This window comes from Pseudopipra pipra, chromosome 5 (genome assembly GCF_036250125.1).
Source record: "Pseudopipra pipra isolate bDixPip1 chromosome 5, bDixPip1.hap1, whole genome shotgun sequence".
Lineage (NCBI taxonomy): Eukaryota > Metazoa > Chordata > Aves > Passeriformes > Pipridae > Pseudopipra > Pseudopipra pipra.
Window position 1 is genome coordinate 71,200,384 of NC_087553.1, and position 17,172 is coordinate 71,217,555.

Below are 17,172 nucleotides of genomic sequence, written 5' to 3' on the forward strand. Positions count from 1 at the left end.
TTCTCATGCGGCTTTCGCTCCCTCCCAGGTTAACTCATTCCTCTCAGAGGCTGTTTTAGGGAGCATTCTTCACTTTCATTTGGGTTTTCAAGAGGGAGGATGAAGGCAGAGCCTTCCTGGTGGCACCTCAGCTTTCTTCCTTGTCCTTCTCAGCAAGGTGCTTGGCTGATAGGGACACAGGGTGGTGGGTAGGTGGGAGAGGGAAGGGGAATGCCTTCAGATCTGCACAGTTTCTTGTCTGCCTTGACTACTGTGTCATGAGGCAGACATATCAGAAAGGCTTAGAGAGGTGAAACTGTTTCTTTCTCTGCATCTTTGGGGTCCACGCCAGCCTCCTCTTAGGCTTGTGCCAAACCAAGGAGGTGAGGGAGGTGCAGGGTTGCATGGAGGGAGTGTTTTGGGAGCGCCTGCCAAATTCATAAAGACATTAAGTAAACAACTTTGTGATTCCACATGTTTTCTTAGGGGCAGAACCCACCCTTATCTACATCCAGGTCCTTCACTCCTCAATCCTGTTTTAATGCTGCTTTTGGAAGAAGAAGAGGTGTGGGATAGACTGCTTTTTATCTAGCAGAGGTTAAATTTGCTGTCTGTATACCAGCCCTGGGAGCTGTATGGGCACAGCTGGGGTTGGCAGCAGGAGAAGGAGACAGGACCAGAGTACACTATCACCTACTGCAGACACTTCACCCAAAATTCGTGCCTCTTTCAAGCTTCATATTACCCACCTAAGCAGTAGTGGTCAACATGTGAAACTCTACAAATGGTTCTGTTCTGCTGGTCTCCAGAGAGACATTCCACAGGCCAAGTTTCCCATATCCAAGGTGTCTTTGGGAAAATACCTTCAAGCAAACCTTTTCTGAGTGTAGAGTGCTGCCAGGTGATATACCCCAGCTGCAGCAAAGCCCTGCAGTAAAGCCTCTCCCACTGCTGTGATTCTTCATACCCAAGGCTGTTGCTTCCTGCATACCAGATCAGCTCCACAAGAAGCACCTGGCAGGTGAAAATACATAGCAGGACAGGAGCTGAAGTGTTGGTCTCTAGAGGTGAGAGTGACAAACCCTTGCCAATAGCTTACCTGGATCCAACAACCAGCAAGAGAAATTCAGAGAAGAAAAAAACCCAAGGGCTACTGAACACAAAGGCAGCCCCTCTGGTTTAGATGCAAATTACTGACACCTGGGAGGGTGTTTGAGGAAGTATCACCACATGATTATTCCCAGCATTTTTCCAAGGTATCTGTTGTTTGCTATTAGCTGTAACACACTGCTCTTCCCCTCAGTGCTCATTCCTCTCAGCTATATTGTGAGTCTTGTGTTCATCATACAAAGCTCAATACACCTGACCTGAGTTCCCTTCTGGCCTCATAATAACCAGCCTCTCAATTCTGTGCCACAATTTCAAACAGAAAGGCTTTGAGATGATGGTGGTGATATCAAACACTCAAAAAGAGGGAATTCACCTTTGCAGGCTCTGACATTATCCTTAAGACAATGTAAAAATTTACCAAGGAGCAATTCCGTGTTCTCTTTTATTTGTTTTCTGATCTGGAGCATTTAGGGAGCCACACTATTAAACTCATCTTCACAACCCTGAGAGATGGACATGAGCTCTTTACAAAAAAAAAAAAAAAAAAAAAAAGCAGCTTTTCTTCAGTAGTCATAGAAGCTGGTGCTACTTATATCGGTTGAAACGAGCATCAGGGAGGAAAAGGGTAGCCTGGATGCTGCTCCAAGCTGCTCCAATCCATTCCTTGAGGCCACCAAGGATAAACAAAGGCAAACGTGTTTCTTGCAAGCAGTTCTTCCCTTTCGCCATAGTGGATCTGAAGTCATTGCTGGATGAATGTTACAGCAAGAGAAGGCAGGACTCTTAAATCAGTTTATAGTTCCTGTTTTCCTTTCACCAGGTGGCTAATTAATCCCAGATGGGGCTAGTTACATTTCCCCTGTTAGGAAAGATGCCACATAAGAAACCTTGTGGCAAAACCCTGTTCTCCAGAACTAGAGAGACCATAAGCTGCTTTACTGTGAGCAGCTCCTCTCTCTCCCCATCATGTCCTACCTCCTTCATCTTCCCACTTTTCAGTTGGACCATGAAAACTCAGTTTCCATACTTCCCCAACCCTGAGTTGTTTCACAAACACAAGCCTCGATGTAAAGTGACAAAAAAGTCCTGTAAACATTAAATAAAAAATTTAAAAGAAAATATTTAATTTTTTCATTCAGTATTTTGTCTTGTGGCCAAGAAGGCTTAAGGATGTGGGACTTAAAATTGCTCTTTTTAACATGTTCTCTCAGAAAAAACACTGTGCCACTTTGAGAAGCAAAGGGTGCTAATAAGTTATTGGAGAAAAACCACATGGCCAGATGCTATTCCCTCAAGCCCTGAAGGGAGATGTTACCAGCAGAGGTGTGACAGTACTCTAGCACTCCAAGTCTATAAACAGAACCTTAAGCAACTCATTTAAGATAAATCATTTTAGAAATGAAGCCTTTACTTACTCATCGACATAAAACCTCCACTCTTTAATTGTCTATCTCATTCTGTGAAAGTGCATTGAAAATCTACCAACATTATAAATAGAACTGCTCAGTTAAGAATCGCTTTGATGTCTAAAATGAAGTCCACATCCCTACTCCCCCTGTCTACCTGTCTGTTTTTTCAGATTGTCTCTGTTTAGACCAGCATTCCTGGGCTGGTAGTGAGATAGATGTAAATGAGCTATGATGAAAGATTAATTATTCTTCATTGGAGGGAGTTTCTTACCATGTACAAAAAATTACAAAGGTTTTCTATCTCACGAGCATCCCAAAGCAGAGAAGGGAGATTATAACATCAGGGGAAAGGCCAAGTCCTCCCCGCTTCCCTCTGAAAAACAAATTGGGTCTTTTAATCACAATCCTCATTTTCAAGCGCCACACAGCTTGCATATAGTCCTAATAATCTCCAAACTTTCTACTAAGGTGCTTCATTTTGGTTCTGTAGGCACTCCACAGCACCAATAGCTCAGGGTGTAGAGATCAGGGTAATGCAAATCCCTCACTGGTTTCTGGTCCTGAGGGATATGGGCACACACAGAAGGTTGTCTGAATATGGCACCCAGAGCCACCTGTCTGTCCTTTGCTGAACATCTCGTCCCCTAAACACTGAGACTACTGTGATGATATTCTGAATCTGAGACATCCAGATTTTATGTCAAAACCTAACTGTGCCCTATTGAAAACCCAGTCCTAGACGGGTAGGTGGGATGCGAGGGATGCTGTCAATAATTGGATGTGCAAAATAGCTGAGAAAGAGCCCACCCACATCTTGCCTGACTTAGACAAGTACCATCCACCCCTCATGTTCATAATTCCTAAAGTTGCTTCCAAAATTCAATGTGTGGGACCTGAAAAACACCTACTGTGGAGGGGGTCTGAGCACAGAAAAACTAGACCTGTTGCCAGTACACTGAAAGGTTAATTAAATGAATATGGCTTTCAGTACCTTCCAAGCTAAACAATTTGCCAAAGCATTCAAACTTGCTAAATATTGGAAGTGTTTTACCTCTATTGGCTCCATGCTCAGGCATCACAGGATGATTCGTTCTACCAATAGTTCGTGTACCTGCATGTTTTAATGACAACTGAAATACCCTGGCATTTCTGGGCTAGCATGTGTGTTATGATCTATGAGCCTACACTCCCTCTACCTTCACTTTGAACTGAACTGCTTTATTAAGCAACCCCACTACCCACCACTATTGAACGTGCCAGGACCTGTGAAGTTTTCTTGTGCAGTGCTGCCTTTGAATCCCTTCCAAGACCCAACCAGTAGCACCAGTATTCAGACACTGTAGGATGATACCCACAGCCAATGAACTAAAACTTCCTTTGGGAATCTGTAGAAACCCAGGGAGCCTGTTTTGGTTTTGTGTTGTATTGGTTTTTTTTTTTAACAGAACCAATTGACACACAATCTGCAATCATTAGGACGGGGAGCTAGAAATGAGCATATCTGTAATAAAAATCTCTTTACACCTACCTACTTCCCCAGGAGACAAAGTTGCCTGTCCTAGAGGAATAGAACAGGGCACTCTGAAAAGAGGAATATAGCAAAAAGAGGTTCTTCTGCCTTATCTGTACTGCACATGAAGCTGCTTCAGAAGCTTATTTCTAAGGATTTTTTTCTCATATTTACTCTTTTATTGTTACAAAGCGGGTAAGATATAGAGCCTTAGATATCCATGGTCAGATCCCTGAACCAGCTCATGCATTTCAAGTGGTATTAGATATTCAAGTAGGAATTTGGAATGAGATTTAGTTAGCAGATTAGGGTATCCAAATTCAGGTGTTTATGTGTTGACCTATGAAATCCCACTGTGGCCTGGTGTGGAGGTAGCAGTGTTGTCAGTGACTTCTTAAGATTTACTTAAGATTACCTTAAGGCAGACACTTGTGTTTGGCCCACCAATCAGAGTTTTTCTGTTGGTAGTGACTGTACTTTCCAGGAGCTTCATCCAGTTGGCCACTTGCCAACACCTGATACCTGAAGTGAAACCCTGGAATATCCGTAACATTTGCACCAGACTGTCAAGTATGATTTGGGATCTATGGAAGACCTATTGTCTTCTGAGCAACATCAAGAGGAAAGACAATATGTCTTAGAGCACTTCAAAGGTGCACAGACTCCCCAGGGAAGTGGTGACAGCACCAAGCCTGACAGAGTCCAAGGAGTGCTTGGACAACACTCTCAGGTACTTGATGGGATTCTTGGGATTGTCCTGTGCAGGGCCAGGAGTTGGACTTGATGATCCCTGTGAGTCCCTTCCAACTCAGGATGTTCCATGATTCTGAGATATATGGGGCAAATGAATAGTGCAGAGAAGGCAAAACTCTTTGGCAACAAGGGAGAGAATAAGTCTCTATGGTTGAGCCATTTTGTGCCATTTGCCCTCAGGGCTATGGTCTATTTGTCGTCATAGACTTGTCCTTTGAGTGTAACCTTTTGACTCTCAGGCCTCTGAGTCTCCCATATGACTGGTCAGTATACAGGTTACACAGCCCTCTTGTACCTAACTACTGCTAAGATGAAATAGTACAACTGAAACTAAACAGAAAAGAAAGAAAGAAAACACACAGAAAAAAAAGAAGACCCAACAGCCAAAGTCTATCTGTTTATCAGTCTGATCTAAATGTCCTCTCATCTTGGGATGAAAGGGCAAGGACAGCTTTGCTTCTTCTGACCACCAAACAATTGTTCTTGATGTGTTTGTTTGCAAACAGATATTTAGGTATACTACAGCACTTTATAGCAAACCAAAATGGCTCCTGGCCAAAATATGCACAGTGTTTTTTCAGTTTTGTCTCTGTAAACAGCTCCCAGAAATGTCTGGACAGACACAGAGAAAGTTTGGAGCAACACCTACAGCTTGTGTTTTGCTGGATCCTAACAAACACAAAACAGGATGCAGAATTGGCAAGAGTCAGCAAATGAGGATCTCCAGTTGTCTTTTAATACCTACTGGAGTTGTCGTGGGATCTCTTCTCTCCAGCTCTCAGGTTTTTTCTGTATTGATTTTTCTAGGGAAAGCCAAGGATGTGCTCCATGGAATGTCCCAGAGTCCTGGTTTCCAGGTGCCAGCATTAGGGACCATTGCTCCCTCTGGTCCCCACATCAAGGCTTTTTTCCCATACAAATAAACATATACAGGTTTCAGAGCACTTCTGAGACCCCTCCAATATGGAATCATAATGTGGCCACGGCATGGATCCAGCCCCAAGAGCCCAGAATTTCTCCTGAGTTCAGTAGTTTAAGCTCATACCTATATAATCAGACAGAAAAAAAAAAATCCCAGGAACAGCTCTCACTTAATGAATTAACATGGAGCTTTCTCCTTCCAGCCAACACCCCCAAGCCACAGCATTCTAATTCCCTTCATGTCCCACACTGGTACATTTATACCAGCAGATCTGCTCCAGTAGGTGTGAGTGGGACAGGGAGAAGGCAAAGAGTTTTTTATTACTTTTACTATTCAAAGGTAATAGAGCAGGGCAACTTTTGGGTGTAACCAAAGACTAAGCCCCCTTTTATTACTCTGACAGAGTAAAGAGGCCATAAAAGGCATTTAAATTATCACTACCCTCAACAGTGAAATTCACAGTCAGTCCAAAAGAAATTCTATTAATTTCAGGCACACTGACTTCAGTGCAGCCCTCAATTTCACAGCCTTGGAGAATATAACTTTATCAAAACAAGACTCTTTACCAAACATTGCCCAGAGAAGTCGTGGATGCCTCACCCCTCTCAGTGTTCAAGGTCAGGTTGGATGGGGCTCTTAGCAACATGGAAGGTGTCCCTGCACATGGCAGGGGGTTGGACCTGGGTGGTGTTTAAGGTGCCTTCCAACCTAAACCATGACATGATTCTGTAGTTCTGTGATTACTGTAGCCTTTGAAGCAAACACAGGGAGAGGACACTCACACAAATGTCAGGAGGTGGCCGCAGTGCCAGCAACGAGGCTTGTTCGTGTCTGCAGGGAGCAGAGACACCTGAACGTCCTGGTTGTACAGGGAGGTGGCCTCCTTTCACCTGTCCTGCCATTGGCATCTTCTCAGTTAGCTGGTTTTGATACACCCTTACAAACCTTGCCCTTCTCCTCGGCTCTAACCTCCCAGTGGGATTTGCAGATGCTCAGCTTCAGGCTGGCTCCAAGTTTGCTTGCAGTCTAGTTCCTGCAGTTTCTTGAGCAAGGATAGACTGTATCACTGGATCTTCAGCATTGCCTTTATCTGTTATTTAAAATGGTAAAGCTTACCAGGGAGATGAATACAGGAACAGAGGAGTTGAAAGCTTTTATATCAGTCCTGTGCAAACAAAGTTAATGTGTCTTCCTTGTGCACAAAGATTAACTGTGATTAAGTGCTCCAATATGAAAAACGAAGACAGAAAAATAGAAAAGTGTTGCAGCGCTTAGCCATCCTTAAAATAACTACCATTGTGTTAGGCTTAAAAGGCATTTGCTAAAGATTTTGTGAAGAATTAAGCTTATTTGTTATTCTTTTAAGATAGAAACAAGAGTAAAGGAAAAGCTGTTAGTCAACATTGTCTTAGAAGATAAAGGTTTCTAGATAAGAGCATATATGGGTCAATAGAAGCTTCAGTAAATATCTTTCTTGATTGACAGGTCTCCTGAGAATTTTTTAGCTGGTTTAATGTCACCTTCTTTCTCTTTCTTTTTCTTTTTTTTTTTTTTTACTCTTGCAGTAATATTAGCTGATGAGGACAAGGAAGTTATATCACATTTATATTTGACCAGTGGTGACACCCAGAAAACAGTGAGAAGCAACTTAAGGGCTGGTGTTTGCACCACATCAGCCTAATTCAGGCATCTTATCTAGAGGTTCAATTAGATGAATGAAACAGAGTCATTCCAGACACTTATTTCAGATTATTTCAGGAGTTAGACTTCAATGATCCTTGTGGGCCCCTTCCAACTCAGGATATTCTATGATTCTATGATTATGAATGTCTCCATCGGGGGGACATTTCTCTGATATAATTAAACTCATTTAAAATCATCTCTCAGAGCATGGGTAGAAAAAAGCTGTACATTGCAAACCCCAGGCTTTAGACTTGCTCAGGGGACTGGGCATCAATGCTTTAAGCTGTTTGTCTGCAAGGTGCAACTGTCAGGTGTTAAAAACTGCAAACCTACCTAGAAGTCCTAAGGCAAAAAATAACATTCAAAGATCTTTTAATTTGCCTTCTGTGGCTAAGGTTGTTTTTTTTCCAGTTTCCACTCAGCCACAAAGATTAAAAACAACTTACACCGAAGAGGTAAAAAGAAAAAAAAGAAAAGAAAAAAAAAAGGAGATTCTCAGATGATAAGCTCATTCCAGGAGCTGAGTATTTATAAGGGATTCAAAACAAAATAGGCTGAGCCAGGGTGTAGATGTGTCTGCCCCCCTGGAAATAACACCTCACTCAGCGAAGATGCCCTTTGACTTCAGCATAGCTATCTGAGGAGTCAAGTGTTGCTCAAAGCACTGATGCACAACACCCCTGAAATGCATCCAGCTGGGTGAGAAATAAGCTGAGACCACAGTGCAGCATCCCTTGAATCTCAGTCTTAAATGATAGCCACCCCCAGAAGAGATTCCTGTGTTGAACAGTGAAAAAATAAATAGCTCTGCTTTGCATCAGGATGCCAGATTTTGGAGCGTTTGAAGCTTTTCACGCTGCTGAGAGAGGTAGGAGAGAGCATGCAGACAGACAGACAGACTGAGGGGTAGGAAGGCACAGTGGTTTGCCTACAGTGAAAAAGCAGAGCCTGTTTATTATTTCGCTGAGTGACAGCAAAAATCTTTTTTCCTTATGGACAGATCAAGATGGGAGCAAACATCTTCTGAATTTTATTGGGCAATCTACCCCAAAAAATTAAGGCTTTTAAAATGAACGTTAGACTAGGTATTGAGCATCTATACCAGGGATTTGCAATAGCTGTCAGCTGTGTCCCTGGGGTATGTTGGATGAGGCACAGATGGGTGTGTTGGAAGAGGAGGTGCCCACTTGCCTGGACATTGCCTCCAGCTCCAGCCACGCTTCAGAGCTGGCTCCCAGCCCAGGTGCCAGCAGGTACTTTGCTGTGCCTCTGGCCAGGCTGGGACTCCCATGGTTTGTCCCCTCTCAGCAGACAGGGAAAGCAGCAGGTCTTCCCTTTGGGTAAGGTCACTTACTCCACAGAGCTTAAGTGCTGTCTTTGGCTCTCAGCATCCCATCCTGATGGTTGAGAAATGCTGAAAACCACCAGAACCACCAAGATGAAGCCCTGGGTCTCTCAGCCAGCAAGGGACCCCAGAAACCTGCCATCCACAGAAAATAAAATGATGGATCAGAGTAGGAGATAGATAGATACTTCCAATGTCTCCTTCTGGACAAGAAGAGTGATGCAGATCTACTTGAAATGTCCTTCCCACTTCCCCCATCCAGTCCCACAGCTCCCCATTCTGGGACCACCATAACTGAGACCCACAAGTGAGGACAGAGCTACTCCAGAAAGCTGCCCTAGGAGATGCAATGCCTGGGCAGCTGAGAGGAAAAGGAGATTCCTCCTGGGAAAACAGACACAAACACAATGGCTGATAAAAGCCTTTGAAATACATTGTTCAGTAAAGACAAACCTGGGGAGAGAAGATGTTCGATGAGACACACAAAACTTCCAGAAAAATATTAGCGTGTTTCAACTCATGCAATTTTCAATGACAGTTAGAACCAACTGTATGGATAGAATTCATATATTAGCCTTCCCCACACATCCCACTGCTGGTACTGGCTGCAGCCAGCTCATATGATTTGAAATTTGATTTATCCTGAGTGCAAAGTCCCGCTTAAAATTCAGTAACGCATTTATTTATTTCCAGGCACAACCTATTTCCCTGGCCTAAAGACTGCCTGAGAGGCAACAGATAGTTCTGCCTTGAAATGTGATATGGCAAAGCCTGGGTGATTTTGGCCTGTCTCAATATTGTGATCACTGCTGGGAAGTAAAACTCCTTCTCCTGCAAGCTGCAGGGACAGTATGTGTGCATGATCACGTGCATTTCCAGACCCTCACATCCATCCTAAGTAGTAGGGGTAGAGAGAAGAGCAGCACAAGTTTTTAGGGCTGGCAAAAGCCACAAAAAAACATGATAAGCTTGCTGAAGAAATTACTAACTCATGAGCCAACCCCACCCAGCCTGAAAATGCCTTGGAGGTGTGACCACTGCAGAAAGGGGGAAGTGGCATAGGAGAAGCAATCAGTAGAGACAATGTGTCAGGAGAATCTTGAAGGTCACAACCCACATCTAGACCCTCTTAGAGAAGACAATGGAGATAATTACCCCAGCATGATCCTTGTGTGGCATGAGAGATGAAGACAGAAGGAATTGGAAAAAAAACCCAAAAAAACCAAACAAAAAAAAAAACCAAAAAAACCAAAACAGCCAAGGTAGAGAAGAACAAGAACAGCATTTGGTGAAATGCTTATATTTTGCACAGTGGTGGGGGCGTGATGCATGTATTTCTTCATGTTCTGTTACGGAGGATGTGCATATGGCCACACCAATAAGATGATTCAGAGCTTCAGCTCAGGCTTTGAAAGCTCAAACCTTTGTTTTCCAGAGGTTTGCATATCAGCCATCCTTCCCTAAAGTGGCCAGGTCTCCCCATACGTGACAACACAGACCTCCATCACACTGAGGAGGAAAAACAACTAAAATGACCCTATCACTGATAGATCAACAGAAGAAGAATAACGAAAGGCCAATTTAAAGTTATTCTGGGCCAAAACTTGGTAGATGAGTGCTTCTCCCATGCATCTACCCTGGGTTTTTATCCTGAGACACTGTGCAGGTCCAAACAAGGCCTGGCTGAGTGCAGAGCTGAACAGAGACCAGCCTTCATCTCTGCGCTCCCACTCCCCTTCCTCCTCTGCCATTATTAGCAAATGTCTGATTTCAAAATATCCCACTAGAAAATACCTTTTGAAGTTGTGGGTTTTATCTCCCCCTCCATAGTTTTTGTTTCTAATTTTGCACGTTGCCACCACTTGTCGAGGGGACCTGGTTGGTTGCTTCTTCCTGCTGCTTGTTTTCCCCTTTGCTTTTCACATGGGAGAGGATGGCAGAGGGTGAAAGTGACTGTGCTCATCATCAACAAACACAGGGCAGGTGGAGGTCAGCCCAGCATCACATGGGGTGCCTGGTAAGGAGTTGCAGGGTCAAGAGCCAACATAAAACCAGTGTGGTGAGGGGGAAGCAAAAAACGATGCATTTTCTGTTTGGGATTGGTTTTCTGTGGTCAGTCTCCATGCCAGAAAAAAAAGGTTAATTCACGTGTGTTTTCAAACTCCTGGAGACCCTAGATGCTGAGGTGTGTTTAGGAGATTTGAGTTCACATGTGCAACATAGATGTCATGAAGAAAATTAATATCCCTGGGCAGGGAAGGCTGGAGGGGATGGAGAAAGGGGGGAGGTGGAAGAGGAGGAAAGCTGCTAAGCTAAGAAATGATGAGGTAACCATAACATAATTTCCTAAACTGGCTACTAATTAACCACAACTCCTGAGCTTAGTACTGTCAACTGACTCCATCATAACCCAAAAAATCACTCTGAAAAAGAAAACAAAAAAAAGCAGCAGCACATTTTTCAGTGACAGTGCTAGCCAAAGAAATTGATACATTTTATAGGGTTTTTTCCTTTTTTTTTTCTTTTTTTTTTCTCCCCACACTTGTAGGTAACATGCCAAAATTTCTTGTCTACACAGAAGAGAGGGCATGGGCATTTTTTGGCATGAAGTAAAACATGAGAAGATGCAACTAAAGCATAGAGGAAGTTCCCTTTTGGTGCTTTTCTGGCAAAGCATAGAGATGAGCAGTGCCCAAATCAGCCTGATGAGCAGTCCCAAAGTGTTTCTCACAGATGTAAGTAAAGATGAAGGACAAACACCAGCACCTTCCCTTGCCCTGCTCAGCCTTCTTTGGGCTTTCAGTCACCTGCAGTAGTCAGGACCACTGGGGTCAGCTTGAGAGCTCTCAGGAGGAAATATAGCACACGCCACCAAGAAGTCTACATAAAATATTCCTTCCATGGGAATAGCTCTATAAGAGGGCAGGAAAGACCTAACCCCTTGCTCAGTTAACAGGCATTACCCACAGCCTGTTTCTTTAGTGGAGGAAGAGGTCCATCCTGCCCACCACATTAATTTCAGATGGAAAAGAGCATCTGTCTAAGGAATTACAATAAAGTAAATCCAATTCTCAGACATTAAAAGGTGCAGTGCAGCACAGCTTCAGTGCAAAGCAATGCTGCAACACAAAGCAGCCAGTGGCTCAGTAAAGTCAAATAGAAATGAAAAAGAGTTAAATTTGCATGAAGCTGTAGATATTAACTTTTAAAAGCTGATGTGCATGTTGTGGGGTGACAAGAAAGGAGGAGACATTACCCAGGACAGTTCAGAAAGGGGAGAGAAAAACAGGTGTGCCAAAAGTTTCTCTTTTAATGTTGAGCCTATATATTGGTAGTATAGTTTTGGTTGCTTCTGGCAACAGAGATGCTGAGTTAAGGGAGAAGGTGAAATGTTGAGCCAGGGACATGACAACAGCAGTACCTCCAGGAGATGGGGAGACGGTCTGAGTGGGAGGCTTCAGAAAAACAAGCCAATATCCTGGCCAGGAACCACAGAAAGTGTGTGGGGACTGGGGTTGGGGACATGTCAGGCCTCAGTGAAAGGGAAAGGAGCCAAGGTATCAGTGGAGAGGGTTCAGCCCCTCTCTTTCTGGCATTATCACATTGGACTTGTCCCCACGCTTGCTCTTCTCACCACCTCTTTCTCCCTGCAACACTGCTGAAGAGCAAAGCTGGAAGCAAAAGAGATTTGGCCACGAAGGAAAGGAGGTGCAGGCTAATGAGGGGGTTAAAACTCCCTTCTTTCCCCTCCCCTTGTAAACCTACACCTGTGCATCCCAGCTGTGCTCATGGGACCTTTCTCTTACATGCTTGAAAGTGCTTACCTGGATGGCATATTTGTGAGTGTATAGATGAAATCAGCCTCATGCAGGTGAAAGTTGCCTGCCATTAGAGCACTTGAGCATGAGCTAATAAACCCAGCCAATCTTCACAGCTATTTCCTCCCTGTCACTCAGCACCAGCTCAGAGCTGCAAGGGAGAGGACACAGTGCTCCTGGCTCCAGCTCAACCTCCACTTTACAAATGCTGCATCCTCCAGCTGAGGGGTAAGCTGTCACATGCAGCATCCATTTCAAACTGCTGCTCATGCCATCCTCTTCATTCATTTAACATGAGCAAAATGAGAGATCACAGCTCAGGAGGGGATCGTCAGAGCACAGGGTTCAAGGGAGATGGATTGTGCAGCAGACTCACTGAATAAAAAAAAAAAACAGGCTTGGTTTCTCTTTTTCACTTTCTCCTTCGATGAGTAGTGGAAAGAAAAGTGTTTCCATGCAGTGGGCCTCTCAAGCATCCCCTGTGAACTTTAGCATTGCCATTGTGTCTGCTTGTAGACAGATCCTCAGCTGGTGTAAAGTCATAGCTCCCCTGCCTTTGCTACATGACCTTCTCTTCTACCACAGCTTCCACCCCCAGACTCCACATTGTCAGACTCACCCACCACCAATGCTTTCTGCAGCTGGCTGCAGCCTGACCCTCTCTCAGTCACATTTTTAGAGCTGTCTTATTTATTCTGAAAACTGAATTTCTTCTGATTTTGTGGTTTGGTGTTGTTTTTAAAGATGGGGTAAATATTTATTAGAGCATTTCTATTTTGTTCTTGCACTTCTTAAATATGAAAAGTAAAATGACCCAAAAAAAATGTCACAAACAGAAGCTCCAGGCACATCTCTATGTCACAGGAGAGCAGAAGACTAGTTTGCAGCTCAACCAAGGGTTGCTCACTGAAAACAAGGGTGGGATCCCTGTCTCTGGAAAATAGTATTTTGTATCAACTTTGGAGGACTGTTACCCAGAGTGGGTCCTGACAAGCCTCATACACCACACATGAGCTTCACTTCTTTGCCCCCTTGTCCGTTTTCGCGTCTGGATGACAGACATCTCATTTGTTGTCATCTCTCCTCTGCCCAGGACCAGGTACTGTCAGATACAACCCATGGGCACATCCAGTCCTGTCATGTGTAGAGGGCTCTGGAGCAGAACAGAGGTTTCAGCCTGTGCTCGAAACATTTCTCCTCATACATCTGCCACCCACAGGCATTTCCATCACAGACACGGTGCTTCCCTATGTGTCAGGAAACATGTGGATTGGTAACTAAGGCATTATTATGGGCTATACAAAAATTGGGCTCAAACTCATGTTCAGTGCATGTCATAGGAAGTGCTCCTGTAATAGGAAGACACCCCTGAAACCCTGCTAGGCAAAAGTCTCATGCATCTATCTCCTCTTAAAAGGCAGAGAAACACTTGGGTCCTTTCGAGGATCTGGATTCATTTCCAGAAATGATTAATGTATTTAGGAACTACTGGGGTTAAACAGCTCAAAAGAAGATTGCTTTCATTTTAACATGTCTTTTGAAAAAGAAAGATCAAAATGATGTCTCCTGAAAGCTTTTCTTTTAAATTTTGAAATAGGAAATTCAACCAAACCAGTCTGGCTTTTTGGATGGGTGGGTTGGTTTTTGGGTTGTTTTGTTGGGGTTTTTTTCCGCAAAAACATCTCAGTTTGAATAAGTGTTTTCAAAGAAAATTCAAGCCTTAATCTCTCGATTTCATTCAAAGTCATAGTAGAAAGTGTCACAAGGTTATACGAAGTTCTCCCTAAAAAGACATGGCATAGAAAAATAGGGAGGCTTACTCGAGCAGGACGCTGATTCTGGTTCCTTTGGCATCAGACAATCCTAGCAAGAGACAGAACAGATCGTGTTTGAAGAAACTTTCCTTTAGTGACTGAGGACTCTTTCAATGCCCCACAGGAGCACAGCGCTTAAGCAAAAGCTGTGATTCTTTCAAAACTATAAATCCCTCTTGAGCTTGTGAAAGAATTAGAACAGCGCTGATGCAGCTACGAGCCACGTGCATCTCCCTGTTTGCCTGTTAAATAGCAGGGGGCTGCCACGGGGCATCAGTCACACCTCATTCACAGGATCCCCTTTCAGCACCACTGTCCTCACTCCTGCTCTTTCGCACCCACCCGCAGCTCCCGTGACATTCACCATGTGGCCTCTTTCACATGCCTCACACTGGGATGCAGCATTCCCAGGGCCAGCAAAGATTCCTGGTTTTGCAGGGCAATGAAACCCCTTGCCACTGAGAACGGCCCAACTCCTCCTTCCCCAAGAAATGGGGAAAAAAGGAGGGAAAATGTTTCATGCAGCTTCTCATTTCTTTTGGGGGAGGTGGAGCAGATGACCAAGGTGTTCTGGCACTCATATATAGTTTTTCTCCCTTTTTTCGTCCTTTTGACTTTGGTAAGACCCTCACAAACATAGCACAACCCTCGTTTACACAGTAAGAGTAAAATCATAGCTTCCTGGATTGGACACTCTGTGTTAGCAGTGCCCGGCTCAGTCGGGTCTTGCATTTTAATTAGAATCTCTAATGGTGAAATAATATGAGAATAATCCCAGTAAGTGCTTTGCCTCTGGCAACTGGAGATAATACTGACATTTCAGGTGTTCCCTAGTCTGTATCCATTTTTTATTATTTTTTGTCCTACAGCATCAGCTACAGGTCCTTAAACCTGATAGACAATATCCTCATAAATAAGCATGGTAAGAGAAGTTCATTCCCCTGAACAGGTATGGTCACGGGTATGTATCTCATTGCCTGCATTTCAGAAGACTAATGGACAGGGGATGAGTCAGCAAAGGAAGCCCTGAAGGAGCTTTTTACTCTGCTGGCTTTACAGGAAGCCCAGGCCCACAACTTTGGGATCAATGCTGCATAGTAGGGGAGTCCTGTTCTCCAAGGAAAGACCACTCTGTTCATCACTGTTATACAATATGGACAAAAAATATTTTTTTTCCTCAAGTTTTTGGAGCAGGGCCTGCTTTTGATCTGGTTTTAGACAACAGTTAGAGTAGTGAAGTTTTGGACACCATAGGAGACACCCTGAAAATCCCAGTAATAACCAGTTAACCTCTGCTGTGCTGAAAGCAGTATTGGTATATTTAAAAAATATTGAGGTTTCTTCTTGGGGCTGATGTATTTAAGTACTACTTTTAAGGCATTTCAGCTTTTTGAAACCAAAGACTAAGTCTAACTTCCAGCGGAGCACATTATTAGGTAAATTCAGATCTTCACTACAGCCAGTTGAGAGATGCAAGTGCATGAGAGAACAAAGCAGGAAAAAACTCATATAAGAGTTTAAATGTTATCTAATCCATTTTCCTATGCATACAAGATTATTACAGGGCTTTTTCGGATATGATAACACTGGAAACAGGAGTATCCAGCTGGAAAAAGGGGGGGGGGGGGGGGGGGGAATGGAAAAAAGTTGAGAAACAATGTCTACAGATACATTTAAAACAGTTGCAAAAAACCCTTTGCTTCACTGGCTTAGGCTGGTCCTCTCTGCCAGTAAATTAGGCAGGACTGTGGTTTAACAGTTTTGCAGATGCTGTGATGTAGAGAAAGAGCAAGGGGCTCCTCAGACATTGGCACTGGTGGCCCTGCCTCTCTGTGTCTCTCTTTTTCTCTGATCTGTTAACTGGAGCCTTCAGTGGAAGAATGGAGAGGGGCAGAAGCGAAGATGATTCATCAGTACCTGGGCACAGAGATTGTGATGAATGACAGAGAGGGAGCATAAAATGAAGCTGTGTGAAATGAGAGTGAAAACCAACCTGAGTGGGGTAGCCTGTTCAGGAGCTCTTTGCTCTGCAGTTTGGGCTCCTGTGTATCAGAGAGGTCACAAGTAGTTCCCAGCTTCCTGGGAGTGCTGAGCTGTGCTCCCAATGTGCAGCTTCTGATGGATTTGTCCACCAAAATCACAGGTTTCTGAAGACCCACTTAGTGCTGGCTGACTGTGAGCTGAGCACGCTGCTTCCTTTGAAGGTGCCAAACTGCACTAAAAGTAGTTAAGGGCACAGGAAATGTTTCCTTTTTCCATTTAGGCAGTTGTTGTCCTTGCCCCAGGGATGTTATATGAGCACGAGTGGGAGGGACCCAGGCCAGCACCATAGGAGAAGAGTTAAATAGCCCTGGAGCTGGTGAAGCGTCCTGCTTCCAATTCCCTGTAATCTATCAGCTGTCCACTGCCTGCTAGGGACCAGCATCATTAGGTACATGAAAGGGGAAAACAAACATGCCCAAAACCCAAGAAAACAAAGCAAACAGGATTCATGGTCTAGTGGTTAAAAGGCAAGCACTGAGGAATAAGGTGAGCTGCCTTCTCTCGCAGGCTGTGGCACTGTAACTCCTGCTTAGCATCCCCTCCCTGGGCCTCAGTTTACCCATCTATGAAAAGGGTATGGTTACCCCTCCCTGAATAAATTAGGAGGGCTCCAAAACACCCACAACCTAATCAGTGTTACAGGTTATTCCAGCCTTGGCAACCTGGGAAAAAATCAAAGCTGATTTATACAGTCGAATCATTGCTGGCACTGACAAACTGGTAGAGACAGTCCTGTCAAGTATCATATTTGGAACATAAGGATTATGCCATTCATTCCTGTCATTT